Genomic DNA, 11,554 nt, shown 5'->3' on the forward strand with positions numbered 1-11,554 from the left:
TCAGCGACTGTTCAAAGTTATGACAGCACTGAAAAAATGGACGTATGTCCAGTCCTCAAAGTTCCAGGCATCACAGCACCCCCGTGGTCATGTGATCGCAAGCTGGGCATTCGTGTGCCCAGCTTGCGAATACAACACCGCAGGGAACTACGGCCATATGATCATCATTTGCAACCTTTCCTGCTGGCTTCTCACAAGCAAACTCAACGGGGAAACCAGCAGGGGAGGTTGCAGGTTGTTCTGGTAAGTTGCTACTGCTTTTTCTCCACAGCACCCCCCCCCAACTTGCATGCAGCCTGCACTGGTGCTCCCAGGCCCTCCCCCAGCCTCTTGCAACTTGCGCACGGCCTGCGTCGGCCCTCCCCTGGCCTCTCCCACCCCCCCATGGCACCCCCACACTCCTTACTGGGACTCCCACCTCTTCCTGCTTAACAACCCACACATCTTAGGGTTACGACAGCAACCAAGATTGGCTGGGATTGCTGTTGCTAAGCAGTGTGGTCACATGACATCGCACTTTACGACTGCATTGATTAGCGACAGCAATCCCACTCCCAATTGCCATTGTAACCTGCGGACTACCTGTAATACTAATACAATTGGCCTGGTTTTGGTCTAGTAGTATATTTGGTGAAACCCATCTCAAGACATGCACACGTTTTTTTTTAAGACTCTACACGTCACACCAAAGCAAAAGGAAGCAAGTCACATTATGATTAAGTGTCATGTGTGAATTAGGTGTATAGTTCTAAATAATGAAAGGGGCCTATGTTTTAGATATGCATGCCCAAACCACAAACCCTTTCCTCAAAGACGTTTGCCTGATCTACTGTACATGAATTACAATGCTAACATTATGACTTAGTCAAAGATGATGAAATTGTTCTATTATGGAGGGAATGCGTATGTACACAAGTTGAATTTTTTTTTTCTTTTGTGCCTTTGAGTCATGTTGATTCCTGGCAACTGTCTGGACATGTCCCCGCAGTTTTCTTGGCAAGGTTTTTCAGCAGTGGTTTGCCCTGGCCTGCTTCTTCCTGGGGCTGAGAGAGAGGGACTGGCCCAAGGTCGCCCAGCTGGCTTTGTGCCTAAGGCAGGACTAGAACTCACGGTCTCCCGGTTTCTAGCCTGGTGCCTTAACTGCTCCACCATACTGACTCTCCTATGTTAGGAGAGTTGAAAACCATCTCTCCCTGGTTCATTTGTATGAATCGGTGCTGGATTTCTTCTTTTGTGAGACTGATTTGATTACAACATTGCTATGACCAATCGCTAACAAACTACAAGTAATCCTCAGGTTACAAGGGCAATTGGGACATAGAACTCCGTAACTAAGCAACGTGGTCATAAATCATGATGTCATGTGACTGCATCACTGAGCAACAACAATTCTGGCAGTCCCAGTTGCTGTCATTAAATGACAACCATGCAGATTGTTAAGTAAAGACCTCACATGAACGCAACTTCCTGCCAGCTTCCCCATTGAGTTTTGTTGTGGGAAGCTAGTGGGGAACATTGGAAATTGCAATCACATGACCATGGGGATGTTGCAATGGCTGGAACTCCAATGACCCATCATAAGTCCCTCTCATTCAACACCGTCATAACTTTGAACAATTGCTGAATGAATGGTCATAACCCAAGGACTACCTGTACTTCTGATTCCTACCTCTCTGTAGAAACTTCCCTCAGATGAGATTAAGGACTGGAGCAGCCAATTAGGAAATGGGCCCAGAGCTTGGTACATTCTTGACCACTGAAAAGGCAATTGAGATGCAGGATTTGTAGTTAATGTAGTCTAGATGTACCCAGGGGCATTATCAGTTTGCATATCTAATTACTGTTCTTGGCTGCAAACAGAAAAAAACCCCCAAACAATCTGAGACTGATTGCCTGGGAAAGCATAACCAGCCTTTTTTAAATGTTCCCTGAAAGAAAAAGGACCTGGAGAAGATCTATCTATGTGGTTACTGAGTTGACGCCAACTTGATGGCACAGAATCAATCAATCAAAACAAAAAAGGGGAGGAATCTTAAATGCAAAATCTGACCCTATCTATTTACAGTACTAGCTCCTGTCATCAGAGCACCAGAATGATTTTCTGAAATGTGTCAACTGTTTATTATGAATTGTTTATAAGTAGTGTAATTGACTGGGGGGGTTGGGGGGAAATAAATCAATTAGCCATCACAGAACAGTTTCCCTATGCGCAGCGATATTCCTTAGTTCTTCACCGACTTGTTTTTAAAAAAAGGAGCACCACTAACCTTAAGGAAGTTGTTTTGAAACATGGAATCCATGATTCATCACCATCTGGGAGTGAAAATAAAATCCCACTAGCAAACCCCTTCTTCCAAGGGTTCCCCAATAAAAGGTACTGGGCACAATTAGTCCTGTCATAATCTGTGGGCTTCTGAGCCCATCCCTGATGGTGAATTCATGCCTTTTATCATGAGATCTACATGCCAGATATCTTAGGGAGTGCTCTTGGCCCATATAAAAACCAAGAGGCTTGTCATCTGGTCATATCTGAGGAGGGGAAATTTCAGATCTCCAAGCTGCTTAAATGGTATTTAAGAACAAAAACCATAGCAAACATTTTTTTCATTAGAATCAATGCTATAACACATCTTAAAAGGAGAGATACATACACACAAATCTGATTAAAGGCAGGACATATGCAAGTAATGTTGCTCATTGCATATTGCCATCTGATCCTAACTCATAAAGCAGAAGAATACTCTTATTCTAAAAATTAGGCATAAGCTGTGTTTGCCCCTAGCAACATGGTATATAAGGTGTAGTCGTGCTGGGGTTTGTGAATGTGTGAATTTTTGTACTTTCATCCAGCTATACCAACATTTCACCTGTAAAGATGAATACTCAAGAACACTAGAAGTAAATAACTCCCTTTGTAACATATAACTGTATAGTATAATGTGATTTATTCGATTTTTGGCTTAGTTTGGGAACTCAGTTATCATGTGTAAACTATGGCTAATGACTTACAGTATTTTGTGAACCCAATTAATTATCCTTACTGAAGAACCTATGAATTGGCTTCCACATTAACTGCAAATAGGATGCTGCCTGTTATATAAATAAGATCACAGTTCAATCTGTTCTTCTATAACATCCTTGGAATTCATAGACTGAATCAAGCCACTGTGAGAAGGCAGGGAGAAGTGAGGGCCTCAAACGAACCATGTTTGCTAAGGGAGAGCGCTGTGCACCATGGGGCAGCCTTGGGGGGACGGCAGGAGGGAGGATGGGCAGAAGGCACACTCGCATCAGAGTGGAGAAGGACGGCAGGAGGGAGGAAAGACTGCAGGCAAGAGGCACGTTCGCACCAGAGTGAAGAGAAACGGCAGGGGGCGGCTGTCGGGTCAAGTGGGGATTGGAATGTGTATTGCGCTGATTGGATTCGGAAAGTGGAATGTCTGCGGTTTTGCGGTTAATTAGTGGCGCTCCGGGGCGGTAAAAAAGGTGAGATTGTGAGCCAAGCCCTCGTAGGAGGGGGAGGACAGATAGGGGGTATAAAAACCTGTCAGACCTTGCTTCGGGGTTCCTCCATTGCTGCGGGAGGGACCCACCTTTGCAAACGTGCCCAATAAAAACTTCTGTCTACTGGATAACCGAACCCGTGTCTGTCGTTTTCTGACAAAATTGGCGAGCCAGGCAGGAGTCCTCGACGTGGACCGGACTGTGGGGAACCGGTGAGTAATCGGCCGTAACACCCCGTTGAGGTGTCTCCCGTTTTCCCCGGAGTCGGGTCCAGGACGGGACTCCAATCGCCAGTCAGACAGAAGTAAAGAGGAAGTCGGCCGACGAGGGGACCTCCGGGAGGTCTGGTGAGTACAGCCTACCCATAATCTCGGGGAGATTAGCGTGGTTACGAGGCGTTGGACGCTGCAAGGGGACAGAAGAGTCCGGGACCTTCTGTAAGGTGGGAAACGTAGTCAGGAAGGATGGGTAAGGCGCAGAGTAAGAGTGTAAGGCCAGGGGCCAGTGGGAAAAACGCAGTAGGGGGAATCCCCACGGATTCTCCATTAGGACAATTGTTGCAACAATGGGAGACACCCTGGTTGTGTCCATTCACCAGGGGTCTGGAAAAACCGACCATGATAACTTTGTGCACTAAAGAATGGCCAAAATATCCACTAGTGGACCCCGAATTCCCCTACCATTGGGATACTCTTGGAATCCCCAGTAATTACTGGGTGACCCAACTAAAAAAAAAAAAAACTACATTGTGGAGCATAAAATGTTAACACAGGAACCCTATGTGGAAGTCTGGTTCCATGTTCATTGGGAGGGGCCTCGACCCAAGTTAGCCAAAATTTTTGTCCAAAAAGAACAGGAGGATGAGGAGGAGGACCTCTGGCTGACTAGACCTCAATGGGGGCCGCCACCTCCTCCTCCTCCTCCTCTTCCTACCGCTCCTCCTCCGGCGCCCCCACCCTATCCCGGGCTGCGGAAAGAGCTGGACCAGCTGAACCAAGATATTCAGAACTTGCCCTTTAGTCTAAGGTCGGCCAGTGCCTTCCCCGTCCGGGAAGTCCCGAACGGAACGAACGCACAGGGGGTGACCGTCACCAGTTACGTAACGGTTCCCATCAAACCCAGTGAGTTGAGGGAATTAAAAAAAAAAAAAAAGACCCTCCCTCGTATGCAAGAGAATGCCCATACCGCCGCCAAACAATTGGAACTTTTTCTCGGCCCGGTGGAATACTCCTGGGGGAACTGAATTACATTTTAGCCCACCTCTATACGCCAGAAGAGAGGGGCCAGATTCGGCGAGCTGCGCTCGGGGCTTGGGAGCGAAGGAATGCAAATGTCCCAAATGCCCCGGCCGCAGATACTAAATTCCCTCTGGCAGACCCAAATTGGGATCCCAATAATGCCGCACACCGGCAGAACATGAGAGACATGAAAGAGATGATTTTGGAGGGCATCCGAACAGCAGTGCCCCAGGGGAAGAATTTGACCAAGGCTTTTGAGGTAACCCAGGGGAAGGATGAATCGCCCGGAGATTTTTGTGAGAGGATCCGAGTTGGCCTGACCAAATTCTCGGGCGTGACTCCGGACACCCCAGCCTTTGAGACCTTGTTAAAAATGCAGTTCGTCACCAAAGCATGGCCAGACATTCAGAAGATGATACAAAAACGGGAGGGTTGGACTGAACAGGGGATAGGGGAACTCCTAAGGATTGCTCAACAGACCTATGTGGGGAGGGAGGAGGCAAAGACCAGGCAGAAAACTCAAATGATGATGGCAGCCGTTCAGGCGGCGGCCAAGAATGAGACGAAGGGGGAGGGACTGAGGGAGGCGCGACCTTCTCCCCATCTGGTCCGGGGACCTTGGCCCCGGAGAGGTGGCGTCGACCCCAGAAGGGAGAGGTGGACTGGGGATAGGCAAGGTTGTTTCCGCTGCGGGCGAGTAGGACACTTTGCTCGGGACTGCCAGGTGGATCGCCCCACGGGTGAGAGGAGTTTCCCCCTGTACAACTAGGGGGTCATGGTTCCCCAACCGGGACCCACGGGGAACCCTTGGTAAACATCACGGTGGGTCCCACCGGCGAGGAACGGCAGTTCCTCGTGGATACCGGAGCCTCTCGAACATCGTTGTGCCAACCGATCCCAGGGATTGCGAAATCCCGGGGCGCGTCGGTATCGGTGATGGGGGTGGGAGGTTCTCCGGTCAAGGCAGACGTACTGGAGGGAGTGAGACTGGAGTGGAATGGGAAGGAGGTAACTGCAGATGTGTTACTGATCCCACAGGCAGGGGTGAACTTGCTGGGAAGGGATCTAATGGGTAGTCTAGGAGTGGAGTTGTGGAATGTGGAACAGGCAGAAAGGATGTGTTTGTTGCGGGAGGCGGACGTGGAGGTTGTGAACCCTGAGGTATGGGCAGGAGAAGGGGGGGCGGGTCGGTTCCGCATTGCCCCAATTAGCATCCCCTTGAAACCGGGGGTGACTGGTTTGCGGCAAGCCCAATACCCGCTGTCCCGGGATGGGAGGCGTGGGCTGAAGCCCATCATAGATGGGCTGAGGCGGCAAGGGCTGTTGGAACCGGCTATGTCCCCCTTCAACTCCCCTATCTTAGCTGTGAAGAAGAAGGACAATAGTTACAGGCTGGTGCAGGATCTGAGGAGGGTCAACGATTTGGTCTTGGCCCGGACCCCGGTAGTGCCTGACCCCTACACTTTGATGGGGAAGATCCCTCCCGGGGATCGGTGGTTCACGGTGATAGACTTGAAGGATGCTTTTTGGTCATGCCCTCTGGCAGAAGAAAGTAGGGATCTGTTCGCTTTTGAGTGGGAAGATCCGGAGACTGGGAGGAAGCAACAACTGAGATGGACGGTGCTGCCCCAGGGGTACACCGAGAGCCCCTCTTGTTTGGACAGGCATTGGAAGAGAAACTCCAGGGGTTCCGGGCCCCTGGGGGTTCTCGGGTGCTGCAGTATGTGGATGATTTGTTGGTGTCTGGAGAGAAGGAAGTAAAGGTGAGAGAAGACTCAGTGGCTTTATTGAACTGGTTGGCTGAAGAAGGATTGAAGGTGTCAAAAGGGAAGGTCCAATTTGTGGAAAGGGAGGTCAAGTATTTAGGACATGTACTCCGGAAGGGCGAGAAGTTGATTGATCCTTCTCGGATACAGGGGATAATGCAGTTGAAGCCCCCTCATACTAAAACGGAGGTGCGGCGGTTTCTGGGTCTAGTAGGATATTGCAGGCTATGGATAGATGAGTACATGAGCAAGGCTCAGTTTCTGTATGAGAAGTTGAAAGGATCATCTGACAGGGTAGAATGGACAGACAGGGACACAGAGAAGTGGGGGGAATTACAAAGGAGCCTGGTGATGGCCCCGGCTCTGGCTCTACCGAACTTGGCCCTCCCCTTTCACCTATACGTTACAGCCCATGGGGGAACTGCCATTGGAGTGCTGACTCAGAGACGGGCTGGGAAATATCAACCAGTGGCCTTCCTGAGCAAAGCCCTAGAACCAGTGGTGAGGGGATGGCCGACTTGTGTGCAGGCAGTGGCTGCCGCTGCTGTGCTAGTGACAGAAGGGAACAAACTCACTTTTGGGAGCCCCGTGATTGTCCATTCACCCCATCAGATCTTAAGTGTGCTTAGTCAGCAGGCGGCTGCTTGGATGACAGAAGGGAGGATGTTGAAATATGAGACAGTTCTCCGGATAAGTCCTGATGTGGTGGTAGGAACAGACAGGAATTTGAACCCAGCGGAGTTTCTTGCGGGGGAGCGGAAAGAATGGGAGCCGGCGGAGCACGAGTGCTCCACCCTGTTGCAGCTGCAAACAAAGACCCGGGAGGACCTGCAGGAGGTCCCGCTGGAAGAGGGTGAGGTCTGGTTCGTGGATGTGTCTAGCCGAGTAGAGCAGGGACAAAGGAAGTCAGGGTACGCGATAGTGACTGTGGAGGGAGAGACAATAGAGAAGGGGGCACTACCAGCGGACTGGTCGGCTCAGCTGTGTGAAGTGCACGCTTTGAAACGGGCACTAGAGTTGGGAAAGGGAGTGTCCCTCACCGTCTACACAGACTCGCGATACGCCTGGGGAGTAGTGCACACTTTCGGGAAAATTTGGCTGGAACGGGGTTTACTCACAACTGCTGGGAAGGAGGTGAAAGCTCGGCAACTGATAGAGGGGATGATGGAAGCTCTTCAAGAACCCGACAGGATTGCAGTGGTGCATATAATGGGACATCAGAAGGGGGACTCGATGGAGGCAAGAGGGAACCGACTTGCTGATCGAGTAGCAAAGGAGGCAGCGGAGGGTGTCCCCATTGCCATCATGATTGCAATCCCCCAGATAGAAGAACCTCCGGCTTGGACGCCGGGGAAGTTGGACGAGGTGCTGCTGGAAAGGGAAGGTTGCAGGGAGGAAGCAGGTTGTTGGGTTACAATTGAGGGGACCCCAGTAGTGAGCCGTGCTGACATGAGGGGGATGTTGGAGAAACTGCACGAAGGGTCTCACTGGGGGGTGCAGGCTTTGATAGACACTGTAAAGCCATGGTACTGGAGCCTGGGGGTTCGATGGGAACTCCACACCCCTTGGCATCCTGACTCCAGTGGGAAAGTGGGAAGGGCCAACGGGGTGTTGAAGCAACATCTCACCAAACTGGGATTGGAAACAGGGCTACCTTGGACAAAGACACTTCCGGTTGCCCTGCTTCGAATGCGGACAGCCCCTCGCAAGGATGTGGGGGTCTCCCCATTCGAGCTGATGATGGGAAGACCTTTCCTGGCTCCAATGGGAGAGCCTATCCCCGAGCTAAAGGATGCCTTCCTGAGAAAGTATCTCTTGGTACTGTCACAATCTCTCTTGTCTCTAAGAAAACAGGGACTCCTCGCTCAACGGCCCCCCTTGCTGAAAGACCAACACCCCCACAAGCCAGAGGATTGGGTCCTGATAAAGACGTGGAAGGATGAGAAGCTGAAGCCGTCTTGGGAGGGACCATACCAAGTTCTCCTGACAACTGAATCAGCGGTTCGGACCTGACAGGGGGTTGGACCCACTACCATCGGGTTAAGCGAGCTCCCGACCCCCGACCATGGACTGCCCAACCGGGAGACGGACTCAAAGTAAAACTTAAAAGGAACTGAACTAAGGCAGGGGAGGAGATGACCAACATAAAGGCGTAGAATTGGCACAGACAGCTTTGATCACTGGGGATGATCCCCGTGGGGGGGGGGGGGATGTTCTATCATTTTGGGTCTTCTCCCATACCAAGACCCTGGACTAATCAAAGGCAAATGGCTCTAAATCTCTTGGGGATAACCAATGCAACTCAATGTGTATATTTCAACAATACCCAGAACCGTACCCCCCCATTGCCCTCAAAAGGTCCTGCTTTCACTTGTGGAGGGGTCTATAATATCCCTTACGCCTCAACCCCTCTATACCTACCTAAAGGTTTCTTTTTGTTATGTGGACATGAAGCTTACACCTATGTTCCAGCCTATAGTTCAGGGGGCCCTTGTGCCATAGGGCGCCTGACCTCTCTATATGCCCTGCCTCCAATGCAAGCGCACCCATCAAAAGAAAAAAAAGAAAAGGGAGCTGCCATCTGATTGTGAGAGTGATGTGACACTCTTGTCCAAAACAGAAGCCATGGCTCTGGCCCTCTCCTTAGTAGGGGTTCCTGCACTAAGCGGAAGAACTTATCTGGACCTAAGGAAGGTGGCCTGCCTCCTGGCTAAAAGTGTCAACCTTACATCCTCTCTCATTGCAGCCCTCACTGAAGAAGTCACTGAGATCAGGAGGGCGGTCATTCAAAATCGGATAGCTATAGACTATCTCCTATTAAGGGCAGGACAAGGCTGTGAATCTTTTCAAGGTCTTTGTTGCTTTAACCTAACCAACAATAAGAATTATGTTGAAGCAAAACTAGCCAAGTTGAAGACCTTAGCCTCTCGCATATCCGAGGATCCAGAGGGATGGAATTGGTCGTGGCTCACTAGTTGGTTACCTAACTTTGCTTGGTTAAAACAACTTTTTGTACTAGCCATTGGTTTCATTGCCTTACTGGTCCTAGTATGTTGCTTAATGCAATGCCTCCCTGCTTGTGGGAATTACCTGTCCCAGTGTGTGAAGCCCCGGGTCCGGGACGAGGGAGCAATCCTGTTAGCCAGGTTTGAGGCCCAACAGAGGCGTGAAAAGAAAAAGGGGGATTGTGAGAAGGCAGGGAGAAGTGAGGGCCTCAAACGAACCATGTTTGCTAAGGGAGAGCGCTGTGCACCATGGGGCAGCCTTGGGGGGACGGCAGGAGGGAGGATGGGCAGAAGGCACACTCGCATCAGAGTGGAGAAGGACGGCAGGAGGGAGGAAAGACTGCAGGCAAGAGGCACGTTCGCACCAGAGTGAAGAGAAACGGCAGGGGGCGGCTGTCGGGTCAAGTGGGGATTGGAATGTGTATTGCGCTGATTGGATTCGGAAAGTGGAATGTCTGCGGTTTTGCGGTTAATTAGCGGCGCTCCGGGGCGGTAAAAAAGGTGAGATTGTGAGCCAAGCCCTCGTAGGAGGGGGAGGACAGATAGGGGGTATAAAAACCTGTCAGACCTTGCTTCGGGGTTCCTCCATTGCTGCGGGAGGGACCCACCTTTGCAAACGTGCCCAATAAAAACTTCTGTCTACTGGATAACCGAACCCGTGTCTGTCGTTTTCTGACACCACTGAGTCCTCTCTCCCTCACTCTCAGAACAGGAATTCAGTTTAAGCATCACCAATAGGTGACTGTTTAGTTTTTGCTTCACCCCACCATGGGAAAAGGAGCCCGTCACCTTCCGCAGTGATCAGTTTTATAGTTGAACTGCCCATACTCTTACATAGGGGAACTTACCATTCAACTAGAATCTGCCTTCATATAAAAGGCCATTATTTTCTATCCTGCATTCCAAAGCTTTGGCTTCCTTCTGTGGAATTTGAAGCATACCTAACTTCAATAAAGATTTGGACAGCTCCATTTGTCTTCAGTCTCCATCCTCCTACTGTATTGTTGTAGTCTGAATCCTGAGAAATTATTGCTTGGATCAGCACTACCCTTCTCCCTAAGCAATTGCCTAATAGCTTTTGTTGATCTAGGTTTACATTGTACTTGGAGCTGTCTTGGTTGCCAAACACGTGAGGCTGGTGCGTGCATGCATGTATGTATGCAATTATTTGATTTCTCTACCTTTGATTATTCAGGTAATTATTGCTGGCTGAAGAATGAATTGCAAAGCATTGTACTTGAAGGCCAATAATAAAGATTAGGCTATATTGTTAGTTCAGGAACAGATACTTTTACAGATTTTCCAGGGGGAGAAAGACGGAAAGTCAATATCATTTTCTGCACAATGGATAATCCATAATTCACAGGCAGATGCAGGCCTTAGTAGCAATATATAGGTGCTCAGTGAGCCATGGATTGTCCCCTTTTTCTCACCAGCCAGATGATCCACTGGCTGATCAGCCAGTGGATTAAACAATTATTTAAACTAGCTAAAAATAAAAGGAGTATTAAACTATAACTGAAGAGATCAGAATATTATAGCAACCAGATATCTTCTGAGTTTGTTTTTTGGGGATATCTAGATATCTGTATATATTGTAGGAGTTACAGCATATTCACACATCAGTCCAACTGATTTCTAGTTTCTTACCTCACATGCCCTTGAGAAGGACATAAATCTTCAGCCCATCCAAAGTGTCTGGATCCAATCCAATTTCCAGTCTTAACCTTGTGCCAGGAAACCTAATGATTTAGCAAAGGAAGCCAAATGTACAATTTCCCTCCCTCTTGCTTGGGAGAGGAGTTGGAAAGGAAGGGCTTATCATAGTTTTTACACTTCTGAAACTGAATAGCATTTATCAAGTGATATTACTGTTTTATAGTTTGCAAGGTTTAATATTTGTTGCTTTTAAAAAGGTGATTAACTTCCCTGCCAAATAACTGATGCATATGAGTGTGTATGTGTGTGTGTTGTTCTAGGTGGCAGCTGTTGCCTGTCATTTACCTGCCAAAGTGCTTCACTGTTGATGTTATTCTTATAT

The 11,554-nt window shown here is 49.3% G+C and overlaps 1 long non-coding RNA gene across 1 annotated transcript in view; it reads right to left on the minus strand.

Annotated features, from left to right (window-relative positions):
* Positions 1–11,554, minus strand: part of LOC148216601 (uncharacterized) — a 58,598-nt gene that overhangs the window by 19,841 nt on the left and 27,203 nt on the right. The gene's annotated exons all lie outside the window — the stretch shown is intronic.

This window comes from Python bivittatus, unplaced genomic scaffold (genome assembly GCF_059951505.1).
Source record: "Python bivittatus isolate LINGU-HERP-01145 unplaced genomic scaffold, Pbiv_v1 ctg000080_np1212, whole genome shotgun sequence".
NCBI classification, from domain to species: domain Eukaryota; kingdom Metazoa; phylum Chordata; class Lepidosauria; order Squamata; family Pythonidae; genus Python; species Python bivittatus.